At 43.2% G+C, this 21,526-nt stretch overlaps 1 protein-coding gene across 4 annotated transcripts in view; it reads left to right on the top strand.

The window, feature by feature from the left end:
- fut8b (fucosyltransferase 8b (alpha (1,6) fucosyltransferase)) overlaps positions 1-21,526 on the top strand; it is a 97,895-nt gene that overhangs the window by 21,776 nt on the left and 54,593 nt on the right. Inside the window, exon 1 of one of the 4 annotated variants that reach the window (XM_038726717.1) lies at positions 17,384-17,422. The exons of the other annotated variants lie outside the window; for them this stretch is intronic. The gene's annotated coding sequence lies outside the window, so the exon portion shown is untranslated. Of the gene's footprint in view, positions 1-17,383; positions 17,423-21,526 lie in introns of those variants that run through there. 4 annotated transcript variants of the gene reach the window in all.

The raw sequence follows: 21,526 nt of genomic DNA, 5'->3' as shown, positions 1-21,526 counted from the left end.
TGTGCAGTTTGCATGTTCTCCCCGTGTCTGCGTGGGTTCTCTCCGGGTGCTCCGGCTTCCTCCCACCGTCCAAAGACATGCGGACTAGGTTAATTGGTGACCGTAAATTGTACTTGGGTGTGAGTGTGTGTTTGTCTATGTGTGGCCCTGCGTCCAGGGTGTACGCTGCCTTTTGCCCGATGTCAGCTAGGGTTGGCTCCAGCCCCCCGCAACCCTGTACGCAAGATAAGCGGTTGACGATGGATGGACATTTACTATAAAGACTGTCATTTCCTTTCTGAATAACCTGAGGGAGAAAAGGATCAGTGCAGAGCATGAGAATGAATGTGCCTTATCAGCACCAGTACTGATGTTGTAGATTCTGTTGGTGCACCTCTGATGTTTTTCTTCCAGCTGCACTCTGGCATGCAGTGGGGACCTGTTTGCGAAGGATTTGATTGGTCTAGCCAGCTTGCCTGCCTGTCCACACTGTGGAGGCTTTGTTTTTCTTCACTAACTCTAACCCAAATGCCTCCTTCTGTCCGCAAGAAACCGCTGAAATTAATTTTCACAGTACCCAAAGAATGTTAAAATTTTAACCTTCTTTGGACACCTATGACCTGGATGACTGAGAATCTTCACAAATTTTCACAGTAGGTTTACCATTAGCTTTAGTCTGAGAGAAAGACCCTGATCTAACGTAAAAATACAATGTTGGACACACACTATTGTATCATTCTCGCTAATCATATTTGTCATTCCTTTCTAGGGTTTCTGTGCTTTGTGAACACAAATGGCTCAGGTCATGTGATTAATATCAAAGGAACAGTAGTTCTGTTTAGAGATGCCCCTGTCAATATGATCTGACACACTTGTGATATCTCATTTTCTCTCCATCTGTCATTGCTCCTCTGAGTTTTTTATTTATTTTATATCTCAATGGATTTTCCTGTCACTTGGTCTGCTGTATAAACATAGGCAGCTGATGGATATGCAGAGTTGTATTGAATGGCCATACAACCCCCCCCCCCCCTCCCTTATTTTCATTTTTTCCTTGTGCTCAATCCCTCTCTGTCTCTCTATGTGCACATACTCGCAGACACTGGCAGAGATCAGGAGCATGTATGAGGTGACAGTCTGCTCTCACTGTTAGGTCCTCAGCTCCCACTGGCCTTCCAGATGGCCATGGTGTCAGCACCACACCTTTTGCCCACACGACACTCCCTACATCCGTCCAACCCCCGCCCACATCCCTTGCTCCCTGTAACAAAGTACGTAAGTATTGCAAATTAAGCAAAGATGTCTTGTAAGAGATTCCCCATTAGCATTAATCTGGAAATGATTACAGGTTAGGGATTTCAAAGGTGCAAGGAGAAGGGGAATTGTCTGAAGAGGTCAAAACTCCAGTAACACATGTAGTACACTTTATTGTGAGACACACATGTGACAAGATGAAACCTTCTAGAAATCTTCTTGAATGGCAAGAAATATGGAAGGTGTGTCAGTCTTTAGAGTCTAAGGTGTCCTCCTTTAACCTTTTGACATTTTAATGATCCTGTATTTGTATTTCTTTACTTGCTTTTTTTAAGAGTTTCTAAAGAGAAATTATACAAAAATGCAAAAGAACTAAACCAAAATAAATTATACGCATGGCTAACTGAGAAGGGTGGCTGACCAATTTCAACCACAGTGCTTTTAGAAAATGCAAGCATTTATCTTTTATGTTAATCAACTGCATTTTTGGTTTTGATTTAAAAGGCAAGCATACATTAGAGCAAAGCAATAAGGTTGTATGTGTTTCAAACAAATCTTGTTTTTGCATAATCACTAGACCATTTTAAGTGAACCAAAAAAAGGAACGATCACCAGCAGTTTCTCTGTGCAGGATGAGCTTCCCTATGAAGGACCTACCAGACACTTACTTGTTTTATAAGAGAAAACGAAAGCTTTCGCAAACTGCCCTTTTTAGATTGAATTGCTATGGCGTCGGATCAGTCGGCAACAGAAACTAGAAAAACAGACTTTTATTTCTTAAAACACAGATCATTAAATTATTCAATGAAAGTTTGCAGAGGATGTGCGCTCATGTTCTGCAGTGTCTTGTTTCACATTCACAAAGCAACTGAAATTCACTCGAGGAGTTCCGCAGTGTGGTTACACGTTTTCTTCTTCTGCTACAGCGCAGCTACGCCAGAGCAGATTGGACAGTGTGTGCTTTGCTTTTGGGTCCATGTGAATGGGGTCACTTCTGGTCACGATATCATCTCTTTGACTTTTGCCGCTGATTTCAACTTTTCAACTGATTCAGTCCACTTGTTCGTCTTTTAATTTGGTTCCCGTCATCATGCCTTTCAGTCATTATTGCTGCCAGGTTCAGCTATTCAAAAGATGTCATTCCATTTGCTCTCTGTGCTCAGCAGCACCCCTTTTCATTAAGGTGCTTCGTTCACTCAGTGCTGTTCTCTATTAATACATTCCTCCTTTCACCCCCTGGTGAATTCCTCTCTACTGTACATATAAACTCCCCATTTGTTGTCCCTATCATGGTCATCTCTCCCGCTGCCCTCATCTTTCTGTTTGTCTCCCTTTCACTCTTCCTTCTCTTCGCCAAGTGCTCTCTGTTTCCTTCCTCCCCCTCTCCTTGCATTTCTGTCTCTCCCTGCCTGCCTCCATCCTTACTGCAGGGTTGAATCATCCCCGTTTCTGCTTGCCTTGTCATGTTGGCCCCCCCTGCACGTCTGTCCAGGCCTCATCACACGGCAATGGCGCTAGCTGGGCTGACATCTCACCACAGCGCTAAGGGCCTCTGATGTCAATGACGCTAGCACTGACCTGTCCCTCACTCCTCAGAGCATTGACATCATCAAAGTGGGACATATTTTCTGCCCCAGGGTCTATTAATTGGAAAGTATGGTATAAGCCACATTTTCACCAATGCCATTTCCAAATTAGAAGGGAAAGGAGACAAGGAGTTTTACATCTTTTTTTCTTTTTATCAAAGACGTATTCTAGCTGGCTGCAGATTTTTTAGCCTTTTCATGTAGTTCGTATCCTGCTGTCTCCTCACTTGGTAGGATCTAGCTGTTGTCGGAGTGAAGGACCACATCAGCACTATTTTCTTCAGAGCTTTCCCTCACAGGGGAGCCACCGCCTCCCCACGCAATCAGCTTCAAACGACACACCGGATCACACCCTCGCATATGCTCATATGCGCTCACACACTTCGAAACAGCCGAACCTCCATCCTTGATGCAAAAGTGCACACAAATGAAAGCCCCAACATCCTCCTTGGTGGAAAAAATTGAGTCATGGTCCTTCTGCTTGCGTAAACTGACAGACAAGCCAAGCGAAAAATGGAATCAAAATGTCCTCATATTGGGGGAGTGTGAGTGGGAATGAGCAGAGGCGCTGTGTGAGTCTATAACAAGCACATGCAAATCAAGTCAAGGCAACTTCAGGCTCATTAAATAAAACATGGCAGTGAGGACAAAAGCCTGCTTCTACTGTAACCCTGCATATTCATAATGAGCGCTCTTTTCTCATGTGGAGTGGAAGGATGTTAAGCAAGTTGACAAATTGTGGCTGGGTCCTTCTTTGGGTGTGTGCTGTTGTTCGGCAGACTTTGAGCAAGGCTGTTATACGAGGCAGCCCTGTTTTTCAGTTGTCTAAGGTGAGGATGGGAGACTTTTTTCACACTTAATTTGACCCCCTGTGAGAACCCTGAGCGGAGGTTCCGCTGAGTGTTTATCTGTCACTATAATGAAGAAATAAAATGCAGTGAATATGTTCAATTACCATTTTTAAATGCACTTATTGTAGAGATCAGTATGCATTAGGGCACTCACGGCTACGTTCAGTGTTTTGGTGGAAACTGACAACTTCATTTTAGTTGCAGTCAGCTGGGATTTCCCTGGTACTTCTGGACAGGAATAATTTCCTTCTCTTCAGAAATATAATTGTGTTTTAATCATATTACCCCTAAAATGTGAATAAGTAGTTTTCCACAAATTTGAAATCTGTATAATGCCTCTAATCTGCAAGTAACACAAGGAAGTAACATATTCCGTTTTAGCTGTAAGTAGAGATGTTCATACATCAGCAATATTTTTAGACTTGTGCATATTTTCAGTATTTTGTTTTTGACAGTTGTAAGTGAGATTGTGGCCCCTAAAACTGGGTAGGCTTAACTTATTGAAGGTAACTAATAGCTGTGACATTTAGTAATGACACTAACAAAAAAACTGTTCTCCGTATGGATTGGTCATATCAGATTTGTTTAATTGACCCTAAGCCACGCCCCCCTTAGTTACTATTGCTAAGTCCGACAAACCATCGGACCTTTCAGATTTATTACGGCGCACCATTACTGCACTCCCTGGAGAAATAATGTCTAATTTTTGGAAAAATTAAAAAGCAATCTCAGAAAGCAGACAGGTTTGCATTATACATTTTAAGGTTGTATTCAGGCTGTCAAACTGATGTGAAACAAATAAAGACAGAAGCTAAAGCCTACCGATCATAGAGTAAAAGTGAACCACCACATCACCTGATGACTGAGACAGAGGACAACGATATTAAGGATTAACACTGTTACTGTACAGCTGGGTAGGTCTCTATTCAATATTACAATGATTAAAAAGCAAAAGCAGAAGGGATATATAGCGTTACATTCAGTAGTAATTTAGCTAACTAACATTACATTTGGAACAATCCACAGCCTACAATTTTCTGGATTTGTTTCAACGATTTGATTCTGGCTTCTTAAATGTTGCTCCTCTATGACAGAACACTGAATATCTTTGGGTTATGGACAAAACAATACATTTGAGGATGTCATCATGGGCTATGGGAAACACTAATCGACATTTTTCATCATTTTATAGACCAAACAACTAATCGAGAAAATAATCAACAATGAAAATAATCGTTAGCTGCAGCCCTATTAATCAGACAACAAAATGTTCCCTGCCCAATCACTGACATTTAGTTAAAAATCCCGTACAGGAAATGGAAAAAGATTCCAAATTATATTGTTTTATTTAAATTATATTTTGGATTATTAGAGTACACGTAGGCGCATTTGATGTGCCGATGTAATTTCCAAAACTTGACCTGAAAACCAAACCGCACTGAGGTGTATCCTTCCCTGGAGTTTTTGCCGAATTATCACAGAATGATCCAACAATGAGTGTCATTTCACTTTGATCCTGATTATAACTTGAACGCTACCAAAGTAGATGTAAGAAACATTCGAGGGAGGTGGGCAGAAAGGCCAGAATTCGTTGCCCCCACTGATCTCGATGATCTTCAGCCAGCAGAGCAGGCTGCGGGGAAATAAAAGTAAAAGAGAGCCCATTTAGATCCGGCTTCGCTGATCCATCGCCTGGAGTGATGGGTGAGCGATCTGCAAAGAGGACTTGGACTGTGACAGGCAGTGTTCATTAATGCCTCAGCCTCTGCTGTAGAGTCCAATCAAGGGGCTCCACACACAAAAACCCTCAAACACTAAAGCTCTCTCGCACACACATACACACGGCTATCCAAGCAATGAGACAGGCGGGCTAAGCGTGGGCACTGATGGCTTCACTGCCTCAATTGATGGGTGCTTAGAGGGGAGTGAAAAAGGAGAGCTGGAGATACGAGGCCAGCGAGACTGAGCGTGAGAGAGATGGAGTGGCGGGTCTGCTCTGTCGATGACTCTCTGATAGCTTGAGCTTAGCACCACTTCTGCTCAACATGCAAAGCCATTACATTAACCCACATGCTGCCCAGCTGTTTCCATTAAACGCTTTGGTCCTGAAAATGTCTTTAGCTGTCACTAGATACACTACAACCCTAATAAAGCTGCCTCACTACCAGGTGCTGAATTATACTGGTAAAAAGCGGTGTTATATTTTATAGATATTAGGCTTTAGCCAGTGCTTGTATCCAGAGTGAGTCACAGGGAGGGCAACGATGGAGTTTATAGTCGTAAATTGCCAACATTAGAGGGAACCAATATTGCATAAATATCAGTCTCTACAAGGAACAGGCATAGCTGCGTTGAATGTGATAGTGAATCTACAGTTGCTGCTGTGTGACAGACTTGGCAAAGCAATAAGGCAGTGTCTGTCACAGTACTGTGTCTATTTGTACTGTCATTCAAATGTTTACCTCCCAAATACCCATCTGAAATGTAATCAGCAGTGTGTGCTTTGATTGTAAGCCTGTTTGGGGGTGTGATTGACTCAAATGCCGGACAAATAGGCAGAGTGCCTGAGAGCATTTTCCTTAGTGAAAAAAAGGCAAATGCTGACTGGAGGCACGTCGCCCCTGATCTGTCCTTGACCCAGCTGGTAGGGAAGACAGTAGGAAAACGAGCCTGTGCAAAGCAGAGAATGAGTGCATGGGGTGCTTTGAGAGCAGATCAGGATAAATTTGTTATGGACAAATAATTTTCTTATATTTTGTGACTTTGAGAGTTGTTAGCTACTTGCTTGTTTTAGTTGTTTTTCCCTGTCAATATGTGGAATCTAATTGTGAATGATTATCAAAATGTAATGCCACTAGGCTCTAATTATGTACAAACAACTCTGTGAAAGCATGTCTTTGGATTGTGTGTTGGCCTATACAGGAGGCGGCTCCATAGATAACCACAAACAGTTTTAAAAAAAGAAAAAAAAAAAAGAGGAAGAAAAAAAACTTCCCCTTGTCTCATTTCTGCTCCTGCATTGTTCTCAAATGTAATCATTAAAATGAAACAGGAGCTGCAGCTCGTCTCAAAATGGGCAATTTTATAGCCTGATGCAATTTTACAAAATGGATTACTGAAATTCAAAGTCTCAAGTGTTGTTTTGTTTGACATTTGGAATTAAATGGCAATGAAGAGATTTGGTAAAAGGGGTTTGAAAATATCTTTTAATCGGGGTGCATGCATGGAAAAGATTTTAAACTTAATTTCACATTCTCAGAAAATAATTCTGGGAATGTCCTTTTTAGGGATGCGTAGTATTCAACAGAGAGCGCTTAACTATCTCAAAAATAGTTTCATACCAGTTAAATTGTAGCCTTCCCTTCCATTTTAATTTTAAAAAATCCACTTGTCTATTTTGGCAACATTGATATTAACAGCCTTCATTGAGTCCTATTTGTTGGTCATGCACTCACATTCTTTTAAAGGGTTAAGTGAAATGTACCAGTAGCTCTGACTCCCTCTGATTTGCTCATATCAGGCTTTTCTGTGGCAAGCCTGTATGCAATCACATGAGACAGCAGGAAGCAGGAAGACGACTGATCAGTCTCATTAGATGAGCTGATGTGTGTGTCTGCTGTATGTATGTGAGTAGTTTCGAGTGGCCTCTGGACACGTCACAATCAACATGTCTGTTTTATTCAGGGCTCCCCTCAGAGCGTCCCTTGGAGCAGTTGGGAATGAAAACAGATCAGGTTGTTCTCCATCAGGTGTGCAGCATTGAGCGGCGTAATGAATTCCAGGAGGCTGAGCATGCTAACAAGTTCATTATTCCAGCTTGGTTTAGGAGTAATTACCATTTTACATCCAAAGCCATTCAAGACTGGGTTGCTTTTGTCTAATTAATCCACATGTAAATTCAGATAAATATTTGCACAGGTGCAAATGCACAAGGTGCGTCTTTGTGACAGCCAGAGATTGGTGTGGCCATGTTTGCTGATATATCCACATGTAGGCTATGTCCTGGAGCTAAAGGGGGATGTAGGCATGTCTCTGATGTGCTGACAGCTTCCAGGTTCAGGATCTGATGATGAGAACATCACTGAGAGGCCTGACGTGAACTTGTGACGCCCTTCCTTTTCATGTTAGGCTGCTTTCTAGCTCCAAACCTGCTCTCTCATAGGTAATTTATAGATAAATTGATATGGTGTGATCCTAATAAGCAGCCATGTTTAGAGCCTAGATCAGATAAGCAGAGTTTTCTGTGTTGGTACACTTATTCCCTGGCTTCCCTGAGTGCATAGTCACAATGGTGCACATGGATCCACTGCAAGCGTCACGACTCTTCTGTACATCATTAAATCCTTCTTACAGAATTCAGTTTGACTGAAAAGATGGATTCAGGTACATCCCAGCTGGCACCCTCTAACAAAATGTGTAGTATTAACCGCAGGTTTATAGCTAAAAATCAGGACCTTCAAACAATGCTTCCACAATTCAGTCCACAAACATACATCGTCACAAAATTATTCATAGTTTGTGCAGCCAAATTAGCAATTTTAAAACCTCAAGTGAACAATTTAATTTAACTAGTAATTAAGTCCTTTGAATGTATGATTTGTTCCTCTTGTCTCTTTACCATAAACATGTATATTACTGAAAAGAAAACAGTCTTTCATTACACATGCAAGATTTCACATGAGAACTATAATTATACTTAATTATTTTCATTATTTGTTATAACGTAGTTTGTCTCTAAGTTGTCTGAAGTTACTGTTGTACCCATGATTAAAGTTAATAATGCCCCTGCAGCTGTTATTAAAACATACACAATATAGTGGCAAAGAAACAAGTTGTTCAGAAGAGGAAAAAAATGAGCCGTCAAAGTGACACTATTTTTCTTAAAGAATCAGAATTTTAAAAAACGTATTTGCACAAATAAATTGGGATAACATTGCTGTCTGTGGCATGAGACACATTCTGCAGCGTTCAAACACAACTTCTGACTACCTAAATGTTGACTCTGTGAATTGTGAGTCCCCATCCAGTGGTATTTATTACACACGGTCTTTGTTGTCTTGAATAAAAAGACATATTACTGGGAGTCCAGGGTTCGGCCCACACTACCGGCTTGCCACAGGCACACACTCCATCTTCAAGGGAAAAATATTGTCACTGCTTAAGCATTGGGACAGGAATGACACCAGTCAGTTGAAATAGGAAAGCATCATAAACGCAGTAGAAGTGAAGAATCTCCTAACTGAGATAGTATGTATTTCTATAAAGACACATGATAACAAGAAGTTAAATTAAGTGAGTGTGGTTTCAACAGTTGCTTAGGAATGAACACCTTTTATACCTCCTTTAAAAATCCAAGCATGCATAGATACATTCTATGCACAGCAAGCCATCTGTAATGTGGTGTTTACAACCAGTACATTTGGTTGGTTTCAGTCGTTATTAACGCTCTTCTAATTTCTACATATGCCCTGAATTAGCTGTAGTGTCTCTGCGACTGTTGATGTCGTAGAGAGTTGTGCATTTCATTTGAACATACCACTGCTTGTGCACCACTGGGATTTGTAAACTTGAAATCACAAATACAGCTTTTTTCTCTCTCAGAAATGTGAAACTTGGAAAGAAATAATAATCTAGTGGATTTCTGCAGGGTGAATATTTAGTTGCTAGGCAACAGTTGTTGGCATTCGACAGAAACCCTCAAGTAAAGAAAATGGTGAAAGGGGCGGGCGGGTTGGGCTGCATTTGTGGCAAAACGGAAACATGAGTGGATCGAAATAGGTTGTATGGACCAAATGGCAATTTCCCCAGGCTTGAAGTGGCTATGCTGTTTTGACAAATTGGCCCACATGCAGGACAGTTGTTTACTAAACCAAGGCCATTTGAACAGCTTGTGGCCATTTTAGAGAGCACTTGTTTGAAGCTATAAAAAAATTTTTCCCCCTACATTTCTAACTGACAACAGTGAGCTTTTAAAGTGTTGTGTGTGTGTGTGTGTGTGTGTGTTAAGCTGCTGTGCTTATAACTACATTGATTGCTAAAATGTAGGGGGTCTCTGCTAAACACAGTGCTGTAATTTTTTATCTACACACACATACCGTTTCCTCACAAAACTCCCCCAGCAGCAACTGTAGCTGTCCATGTAAACCCTCTCTCACCACAGCTGTTTGTCTTTGTTCCTTCATCTTTGGCTTGTCATAGCCATTACCCTCCACACTCTGCCCCCTGGCAAGTAGTGAAGAAGTCCATGACATTGATGCAGGGTTTTCGTAACACGGTTCCCCATCCGAGCCCATTTTCTTCATCAGATTGGGAGTTTGGATATTTATAATCTTGGGGCACCAGCTAATGGTATTTGCAGAGCAAAATCAGTTTAGCGCGTGTTTTCTGTAATGGCCTTGACTGCGTGGCATTGCCAGCGGCCCTGTCTTGAATGGTGGAAGGATGGCTCTAATTTGGGCTAATGGGTGACTCAGCCATCATCATCATGTGTCCCTCAGTGGGCTGCAGATGGCTGGTGAGCAATGGTTGCAGTGGAGCCACCGCTATATATACACACACACACACACACACACACACACACACACACACACACACACACACACACACACACACACACACACACACACAAAGCACAACACAATGCATCAAGTCAGTGACACATGCAACCAACACTGACATTTGCAGAGCCACATCCAGTGAGGGTGGGTGGGGGGTTATGAAATTAGACCTGCTCAGCTATAGGTGCACAAAACAAAGAGGAAGAGGTTAATCAGTGGCCAAGGTAATTGAATCATTTGTCATCAGATTAGATTAAAGCATTGAAGCTTCCCTTGGGCAATCATCTAGGAAGATAACTGCGGCTGTGCGAGGCACAGGTATCACATAGCTGTGAAACGATAATGCGTGGTATGGTAATGCCTCTGTTCAAAGTCTACTGATCTGCACATGCTTGAAAATAAAGGCATGCCGTGTAAATCACCATGACAACTGGAACGCAAGGTGGGTGCCAGGCAGGTTGTTGGGTGATGGCCACGTGTGAGGGCGAAGGGTGGGGGGCATTGCACGACACGCTGGATCCCTGGTGGGGCTGACTGAGGCCAGGCAGGAGTGCTGCAGTGGCTAGTTTACATTCCACAGAGTCGGCTAAGCTTCACCAACCTCTGTTCTGCTTAGACACAGAGACACACACACACACACACACACACACACACACACACACACACACACACACACACACACACACTATTATTACACATAGTGTAATGTTACACACATTATTATTGTTATTATATGCTGATATATTTTCCCAGAAACATTGACATTCTCTCACCAGTACAAAATTCCTATATCTCCATCAACCCATCGCTACCTGTACCACCAGGACACAATCATATTTCATCTCACATCAACCGTGTAGACAGATAACAAACCACCTCATCTGTACCACCTAACCCCCGCCCCCTCCCATCCCCAAGTTACCTAGGCAACAGCGTCACTGCGGTGGAGGGTGAAGGAGGGAGGGAAGGTGATGAGAGGTTGCAGCGTGGGGTGGGGGGGGGGGGGGCAGTCCCAGGGGAGGGGCCAGCCAGTTTACAACTGCACAGAGCTGAACAGGCTTGGCTCTCCTAAATCAACCCCCCAGAGACCCATTACCAGGGGTCAGAGCTCTGGTATTGGTGCGGCTCTGCGCAGGCCTCTGCGTGCAACCTGTCAAAGATCAGCCGCGTGACCTGAGTACATAAGAGGGGACATGCCTGAACTGTGAGGAGGTAACTGGTGTCTGTTGTGTATCACTGGTATGTGAGCTACTGAAGGAACAAGAAGGGTAACAACAGCTGTTGGCAGATTCTGCATTTCTACACACATTGATTTTATTTCGGCTGCTGTGGTGCAACACACTGGAATTTATGCCTGGTATTTCCACACAAAGATTTCAAGCTTTATTTACACGCTGTGTATTTATAATGAACCCAATGTGAAGTACGTCTAATCAACTGCTTATGTTGTGATGGTTAGTGTAGGTGGCCGACTCAAGTACATTAGCACTTGTAAACTGTAATGCAATCCAATGCAATAGTCTTGCAATAAATACAACTGTAAGATTTTGGAAGCTAATAGTGTATTTTTGAGTCAGAGAGATGTTGATCCACTCTGCAGTCAGTTTTGAGGTCATGGTTGTTATAGTGTATGGTGCTTCTATGATGTATTACTATTATTACCTTCACAAATGTAGATCTATTGCAGGGCTATTGCATTGGGTTGCATTAGAATTTATAGATCTTATGATATTTTGTCCACCTTCTATATGGAGACAGCCGTAACTTGACCATATATTGAATACAGAGACATCGTTTGAACCATAACCTGCACGAGCTGCTATGGAGATAATTGACTGTATAGTCAAAACTGGCTATGATCAGTTGGAGTATAATACTCCAGTAAATTTGCATGAGCAAGTTGGGTAATGCTAGTCTCATTAGCTTATAATAGAATGAGAGACTTTTGTGCCTGAGCAAAGATGAGATATTGAGCTGACTAAATGAAATGTCAACAGCAATGCTGCCAAAATACAGCCCACTTCAATATGGACACACTGAAAATGGATGAAAACAACTGTCAAACAAGTGGTGGGCCGAGGATTTAAGAGTATTTTACAAGTCTTTAATAAACATATCCCACGCCTCAGTCCCCCATCACTGAAACTGACTGCCAACTATTAGGAAACACTGCATATACTAGTAAGTTTGTGGGTCTTCAAAGAAAGCAAGATGTGCCTCTGTGGGTATCTGTGTGTGGGATGATGTATGTTTTTGTGAGCATGTGCGTCCGTGCTTTGGTTAAAGCCATGTATACTTGAGTACACATGGACTGTGTGAGTCCTGCTGCCTTCCCCCTGTGTCGCCCCCAGCTCTAATGGAGCCACTGGAATCAAATCAAATCAAACTCATTTCATGCCCCCCCCCCCACACACACACACAGGAATTCCTCCGACATCTTTGGCACAAACAAAAATATAAAATGACATTAAGGAAGCGTGTAAACATCCAGCTGAGTGCACGTGAGGACGACACAGCATCACTACATAAATATAATTCAAAGCACTGGCATGTGACAGGTTGTGCACATAATGTTCTTTCCTCTCTACCCACAATGCCTAGTTGAAAGGACCTGTAGCCCAGCATGTACATTTTTCTTTCCCCCAGAGACAGCATATAATGAGAAAGCACCATTATGGGTCCAGCAGGAGCCTATGCCTGTGTGCTGCTGCTGCTACCACAGTTACCCGTGAGGTCTTTCTCTTTGTTAGTTAAGGGGAAGAGCAGCCACAGACGTCCCTCGCTCTCTGCTTGTTAGCCAGCAGTAATGACTAGGCTGGAGGGAGCCAGGCTACCAGTCCAAGGCGCTGGAAGCCTGTTCCCCTCTACTGGCCCTCAGCTTACCGACAGGAAGGGGAACAGAAGCAGACGCTGCAGAGGACACACTGGGAGGATCAGATCCAACAGACTGAGGAGTCAGGAAGGGAGCGTAGGGGGAAGGGGATTTCTACCTCCTGAGAGACCCGAGACCAAACTAGACCATTACTGACTCGCACACAGGATCCAGCTAGCAACCTGCCCGTTCACAGAGCTGAGCAGCACTAAGATCAATGCATACTTTGTACAAAATGTCCCCCGTAGGTTTATATGGTTCTCCAGGATCATGTACTCACAGGGATGTGATTAGAATTTCTAAGCTAAGCTACTGTTTTAATTGGAGAAGTTTGTAATAGGCAACATCTTAGCTGAGGAACTTCCAACACAATCAAATAAGACAAATTTTTTCCCCCTCAAGATAAAAACGATCCCTGCCTGTGTTGTTTTTAGTACATGAAAATGAGTTTGTGAATACATTTCACAGTACAGTTGTTTCTATGATCTCATATGTTTAGTAGTTTCCAGATGGTATATGTTTATCCATGATTAGTGATCTATGCACACACTCGTATCCTGTGTGCTGTGACAGGGAGGTACTGTCACGTCTGTTTTATTGTGTTTACGTTACACATGAGCAGATCAATAATTCAGAGGGAGGCACACGGGCCATCTACATTACAAGGCAATATAACAGCAATAACACTGAATAGCCTGTTTGTCACCATGCCCATTGCGTGGTCACCAGGAAAAGCAATTGGAATAACACTTGTGTATGTCATGTAGTAATAAATGTGTGGATACGGATGTTGTATGGATAGGCCCATAAACGATGAGCAGTATGACGGACAGAATACTGAGGACACAAATGCCTGCCAGTGTTTTGGTTTGCAGAGATGAAGATGAAACCATCGACGCTGCCTGAGTGGTGGATTAGCCATAGAGGAAGCATTTCGTTGCTCAGCTTGGCTAGTATCGATAGTTTGTAGCAGGGAAGTTGTTGTGAGCTACACACAACAACTTTATTTACAATTAATTGTATCAAATTAAGTAGTTATCACTCTGTGAGTGCACAAGAAAAGAGGAAGTGTTTTTATCTATGTTCTTATCATTATTTTACTATCTAGTTCCTCAGCCCAGCGCCATAGTCTTGTGGTCTCACTAACAACATCTGCAGCAGCAGCAACCAGGCCCTCCCTCTGTGCCTCCATTCTCCTGCCAAGTCTGTCCACGTTCCCTGTCATCTGCTCAAGCCATCATTCCTCCTCCACTTTACTTGCTGTTTCTACTGTCACTGCCTTCCAGAAGAGCCATCTTTCATGTGGACTGTTGCATAGGCTTAGCCGATCCGGCACCTAGGTATCACTTGAAGAACTGGGCAAAGCTGACTGCAGTGCCGAAGCACAATAGGCAGTGCATTATTGATTATGTCTGTGATCTAACCTTGGTGCTCAGGAGTACCCCTCCTCCTCCCACCTTCCATGTGTCCATGCATAATTTCTGCAGCGCAAGGGTGAATTTTTTTTCATCACCCCTGGATGGAAAGTTGGGTGAACTATGAGAGATTTGCAATAACTCTGGATTCTGCATTCAAGTTCAACTCCCTCTGTTTACCCAGTGGTGCATTCTAGTTCTGGACCTGTCAAAGGTCAGCAGGACAGACTGAGACAAACAGAGAGAAAGTCTGTACTAGAGCGAGAAGAGAGAGCTCTATTATAAATAGATGCCATCAATCAGGGGAATGTCCTTCATTTGGCATGCGTCAGTCCTGGAGGGAGAAATGCATATTCAATCTTGAACAATGAGTGTCAGTCACACCGCTTTCAGCAGACACATGACAGCTGTGCGCAGTGGCTGCTTACACACTCTGCGAATAGGAGCTGCAAGCAAGTGAAGGAAGTGAAAGCCCAATCTTAGCACAAGGGAAGTGAATATAAGCAACAAAGCAGTACCCTCCCCAGAGGAAGATTGATGGAGTTCCCTCTGCTGTCTAGACTATTGTCAGTTGTTGTTAATTGACAAGAAGCACATGTAATATTACATGTATGCAACATTCCACTGTGTCTAATGTGCAACATGGCAGACATGCAGTGCCCTAGAGCGAGGTGGAGGAGAGTGACAGAGTCTCTCGACTGATCCTCGCAACTGGAAACGGGACAGTTTGTTGTTGGTGTGTTATTGAAACAAGGATGCAGCTGCTCCCAGTTGGATCACAATGTTCCGCCAGCAGTTGAAGTGTTTAGTCTCTCCCTTCACTTTCAGCTTTTGCAAAGTCATGTTGTGTAAACTCTTGCTCTGGCTTTACTGAGTATTAATAAGGCTTCAGCGGTGCCTGCACTGGATAGAAGGAAAGGCTACACAGAGTTGCTCCTTTTTGCAGTAACACATGATTTTATTTCTCTATATTTTGCTTTGTGAGAGACTGTGTAGTAAAAGAAAAAAGACAGTGTGTCTTTAGGTGTGATTGCATCAGCTCAGCGCTAGCACAGCCTGGCACGCTGTGTATTGAGTTTTTTCATCTGCTGTTAGTTAATGTGATTTGAGCAACAGGTCCCGCTTAGTGGTGGGGTGTTTGGAGAGGAGAGATGAGGTAGATGTTTCCTCAGGCTCCGTTAATAGGGGTCAGGGAAGACAGTGTGCCAGTATTTCTCTTTAATCGCATTTAGGAAACTTCCTCCCCTAGAGCTAAGGCAGGTTGTTGTTGTTTTTTTTCAATGAGTCTTGTGTCTTTTTATTGTCCTCTGGAGGAATACAGAGTTGAACCATTTAGGGCCAAGCCCGAATGACTACACTAAAAAGGCCTCTGGTTTTGAAAAGCCACAGAGGGAATGTTTGCACTGTAGCCTGTAATTGTCAGTTTCATTACACTAACAACCAATGCTATATATCCAAGTCAAGCAAGTCAAGGCTGGATGTAGTGAATGTGATTAGTATCTCCAACAAAGCAGAAACCCTTCAGCCCAATGACAGGATTGTTTTCCTACAACACTTGAATAAACTCTTGTTGAACCGGTCAAACGAAATCATGCCAGCCATTTCTGCAGTGCTGTATGAAAAAATAAAAACTCCTTCCACATGAGGGTCCACACATGGAACTGTTACACAATCTATATATTAACTACAAAAGATTTACAAACAGGTCACATCAAGTGGAAGGAGCATCCAAGCGGAAGCTGATAGGCTGAGCAGACACACACAGTGCCAGACGCAGAGTCGGAGTGGAAGAGATGGAAGAGAAGTCAGGCAAACAAACGAGTGCAGACCCGAAGCAGAAAACACAACCTGACGGGGACGAGGAGTTCTGTCAATATGGCTTGTGTTGTGACGCATGCAGGCTGCCATGGTGGATGGACAGAGAAGGCTCTTAAAGAAAGATGGAAGAAAAAGGACAGATGGGAGTCGTAATCATAGGGTATGAGGTGCAAAAATTGGATCTGAACTTGGAAAATGTGTACAAGATCTCTGTGTCTCTAGTCATTTGTGTCTAATCTACATCCAAACTCGGTTATATCCAAGCCCCCTGAATCCCAACATCGCTAGTAAGTAATTTCTCATCATTAAGTGAGGGTAAGAGTGTTTTAACATTTTCAAACAATCCTGACCCAAAGCAAAGCAGTTACATGGAAAATTCGGTGCAAGCTTGCCCAAAGTTTGTTCTAGGCAGGTCGCAAGGGGGTTGGGTTTTAATGTCAAGCTCTAACAAACATCTGTAAAGATGAGGAAGAGGAAATGGAGTTAAGAGGAAGCCAGCGACCAGAATAAAGCAATAGAGAGTAGAGCAGAGAGGAGGACATCGTTCCGGCTGGAGCACGGCACAAAAACACCCATCTCAACTTGTCAATTATTAATTTTGTACTAGTTGCCAGTCCATCACAGGGCCAATACAGATGGACGAATGCATACAGCTGTGGGCAATTTTGCGTTTTTATATCATCTCACGTGCACTTCTTTGGAATGTGGGAGAACATAGGAGCACCTGGAGGAAACTCGAAGGGAAGAGCATAAATGGAGGGTGAAAAGACTGAGCTGAGAGTGAGGGTTGTCTTGCTTGGATGTGACATCAGTGACTATCACTGACACACAAGGCCGTTTTCAATATCTGCAGAATTGTCTTATAAGAGTCATTTTAAAGTGCTTTAATGTGTCTTATACTTTATTTCAAGAGGAAGGCTTTGGCTTGAGCAAATGTCTATGATGTTATCTCGTATCCAGTTGTCTCCTTCACTTGCCAGAATTTTTTTTTTCTCTGTTGTATTTCACTTACAGCTGACGTGTTTTTTGCAGTGTGGGGATTTAAGGTCACAGAGCAAAGGAGCTAAGGGTTGGAGACAGGAGAGTGGAGGTAATGTAGCAGAGAGCGATGAATCGTTGTGTGTTACTGCTGTTTATAGAACTCCTTCTCTGTGTTAGTCAGGACTCAGCACCCTCGGGGAACACTCTTCATCTCCCCCTCTGTCTGTGTCTACAGCTGCCATCTTTCTTCTGATTACTCCCCCACCCCCCGGTGTCTCTCTGTGACTGTTTTTTTTTTTTTCTTGCTGTCCAGGCAATCTATGTCCCCTCTTCCTTGTTCTTAGTTTCCTTCTCTTCCTCCTCTACTGCTGCTGCCTCGGCCTGTTCTGCTACAGCTCTCCTCTCCATTTTTTTCTTTCCCCAGTTGTTGCTTTATCTTTCAAGCCTCAGCAGCCTCGGAGAGGACACTGTGACTTGTGGCAGGGGCTACTTTTGCCCTGAGCCAGGGTATAATGGGAGTTAACTGCTGACTGTAAATTCAGTGGCAGGAGATGAGTGAGGGAGGGAGTGTTGAGGGGGGGGGGGTTGCACTGCTTATTGTGTTGGAAACGTAACTTATTGCACAAGAGACCGCTGTGTCCCCTGTTCTCGTCAATCTTGGCTTTTATTGGGAGATTGCGATAGATCAGGAGGACAATTTTTCTCAATGTCTTCCTCTCTTGCTTGTGTCCCCTAACTGCTGGTTTCAACCTCAGACACATTCCCTCTGTTCTCACTGCGGTGCCATTTCTGATTTTCTGCCTTTAGTTTCCTGCCAGCCCTGTCACTCTGACTGTGGTTACGCTTTAGTCCAATGCCGTGTGATTTTTGATACCTGATCACAAAGAGCGTCTCACTGTTTCAGGCAGCTGGACATCCACACTTAACCTGAAAATGCCTATAATATCTCCTATGAAATACTCTGTTTAGAGCACCTCCTTTCCGTATTTTAATGCAGCTCTCATTGTGGATTGCAGCCAAATGACATAGAATTTTAATCATAATGTAAGCCTGACCACTTCCAAGACTTGTTTCAAAGGTCTGATTGTAATCTGAGCAAAATCCATATTCAGTGGATCCAGGCGTATCACATTATGCGTCACCGCATATTCAGATGATAAAAATCACACAATTTAGCACAGTGTAACAGTAGCTGTTCTCTCTCCCTGTCCTCTTTCTTTCTCCTCCTCCCCTCCCTCCCTCCCTCCCTCTCTGGCCAGTGATTCTCTTCTATTGTCGCTTCTGTTCGCTCTCTCTTCTCTCTTGTGTATTAAGTCAGTCATTAGGCCTCTTTAAAATGACTGAAGGAAGGTTGGCACCCTCTGTATGGGGTCACCAAAGGCCCCTCCACCCTCCGTCACTGCACCCCACCTCCCTTGCTCTTCCCTGGCACCCCAGGCCGTGAAAGGTCAGCTGTCGTTGGGACTCATTACGAGGAACAGAAACTAGAACAGACAGGAAGAGAGAGTGTGTGTGTGTGTGTGTGTGTGTGTGTGTGTGTGTGTGTGTGTGGACCCAAGCAGCAATATACTGTAGCTCAAGGTAGATAGACCTTCTGTTTATTGCAAATAGCGATGGGCAAGGTTCTTTTTAGCGCGCTTTCTGACGTTCACAGAGGATTGTATTTCTCAGCACTGCTATGTAAGTTGATCAATGATCAATTTGTAATGATGTTTAGCTCCACAATTTCTCTTCAAACCTCCCATCCCCAAATAAACACATAAAACAGACTCTCTCACACATACTTTGATACTTAGGCCGTCTTGTGACGGGAGTCTTGAAGTCATTTTGGCGTTCACACTACGTGACTGATTGGTGACGCTGGTCTCCAAACCACGTTTTGTCAAGAAAACACACGTGAAATGTGAATCGGGAAATGAAGTAAACCTACACATGAAACAGCTGTTGTTTGTTATTATAAAGATAGAAATTATAAAGACAAAGAATATGGGTGAAAGAATGGATTAGCACATGTAGGTAGCAGGGATTGTCTGAGCTACAGAGCGAGCTGGAGGTGAGTAAAGAGTGTTTTGTGGTGAAAAAGTAGCTGCCTGTTCTGCCAGCGGCCTGCTCTCATTAGCTGGATGTGGATGTCGAGTCGGCCGACTCCTACAGATATTTGGCATGCTAGATATCTGGCAGGCGTCGCCGCTGTGTCAGAAATGTGTCGGGGAGCCGTTTTGATCCGTCGTTGAGTAGTTCACACATAACGACTGGCGACCGCCGATCAACCGCTGATTTACTCCCGATCACAGCCTGGCGGTCGCCGAGTGGCAAATCGGGCTAAAAATCGTGTAGTGTGAACTAGGCTTTAGTGCGGACAGCTGAAAACGGAGGACTTTGAAAACACTCACGTTTGGTTTCCTGATTGGGTCTTATCAGTCATGCAAAGCACACATCTACTGACAGTGTTTGTTTTGGTATTTTTATTAAATATTTTGTTCTGTGTAAATTACAGTTGTACTGGTCATGTCGCCGTATTTGCTTTGCGCCGATGTTTCCACCCCCACAGTTGCTTTTTATGTGAATGGCCATCTGATGTGCATTTTCAGTTTAATATAGACGTAGATCAATTCTGAAACGCAGATAAAACATTTGTGTGGATGGGGATTGTTTTTGTACAAAAACGGAGTGGTATGGATGTAGCTTTAATGTCCCCTCTGCTCCAGCCATGATACATGCAGCTGCTTGAGTGGCATTGACTCTTGCCCTTTTTCCCTCTCTCAAAGACACACACACACGCACCGTTGCAGAGCCAGTTCATCACCCTCACTGACACGGTGAATTTACAATGCTGTCCTTGACCACGTCTGAGCCCCCAGATCCACCTTCACTCGTCAGGAGACAGATTGGGTTGGCAGGTGGGGCCCCCGCCCAGGTCCACGTTTTTATTTGGACATAAAAAGTAATAAAAGAGAGGGATGATTGGTGCTTTTTACTGCTAATCATGTCCCTCTGTCCCAATTAAAAACTTGTTTGCATAAACCGCCAGCACAAACATGCTGCACCCACCGGGGCCACTGAGGTGTGTGTGTGTGCGTGTGTGTGTCGCTGCATTTGTGTGTGTGTGTGGGTACCTATCTTTGTGTCACTGCGTGAGCGCACGTGCATGTGTGAATGCGTGTGCATGTATATCCTGCTGTCAGCGAATTCTCCACAGAGATAACCTTGAAGGAGAGGCTGTGTGCTTAGCTCTGATACTGAATGCCAAGCTGCAGCAGGCTCAGCAGTTGCATGGCTAGAACTTTTCTGAGACCTTTAGGCACTTCTGCACGACTTAATCCCAAAGTTGCGACAAGGTGGGCTGCCTTCACTGCTCAAGTGGCCGCCCTCCTCAGATAGTTGATGCTTGTTGATGAAAGTGTGTGCCTCTTTGAATACACAGCCTTCTTTGAAAAGAGCTGACAAATATTGGATTTTTATACTCTCTCTCTTGGTAACTGTCCAAATTATACGTCCAAATTATATGTCTCCATTAGAGTCTGACATTGGCAGGCCGATTTTATTGGCCAAATTTGATACACTTCATCTGCACGGCTGAATTAACCTGTTAAGATTCTCTGGAGCCAAACAGTTGCTGTTGCACCCTTGCTGACCTCCTCCCTACCATGCCCCTGCGGAAATTTGCAATTAATCAGTTTTAACAAAACCAACTAACATGCAGTGAATCTGAGGCTTTTGGGACCCTTCAAGGAATGGGGCCAGGGGGCAGTTGCTTCTTTTGCCACAATAAAAAATTGCAGAACAGTGAACAGCAGCAATAAACGTTTTTTTATGTATGTTTGACATTTCCCAATTCAAGTTTAATGTAGTTTATGAGATGATGTTGCTACTGGTACATTTGTTTTGTCCAAGCATCCACAATCCCCATTGTGCTCATAAGCTATTGCATATTGAAATCAAACTTCTTAAATCAAACTGGTCATATGCTAGAATTCTGATTTGATATAAATTGGTATTATATGTATTTATTCATATTTACTTTGTAAATTGTGTTGTTCCAAATATACCAATATTTACTCGTACTATTTACTTCAACTGTAAAATATCTTGGACATATATTTATATCACAAAATATCTTTTTTTTTGTGTTTATGTATCTATTATCTATAATTGCCTCAGCAATCCTTTATCAGTCGGTCTCTAGTCTCTATTTCTCAAGTAGTGCTAAGTT

This window comes from Micropterus salmoides, unplaced genomic scaffold (assembly GCF_014851395.1).
Source record: "Micropterus salmoides isolate LMB-PRFRI ecotype aquatic unplaced genomic scaffold, ASM1485139v1 Ms_hic_scaffold_18, whole genome shotgun sequence".
Classification (NCBI taxonomy): domain Eukaryota; kingdom Metazoa; phylum Chordata; class Actinopteri; order Centrarchiformes; family Centrarchidae; genus Micropterus; species Micropterus salmoides.
This window is presented reverse-complemented; position numbering and strand designations above follow the sequence as displayed.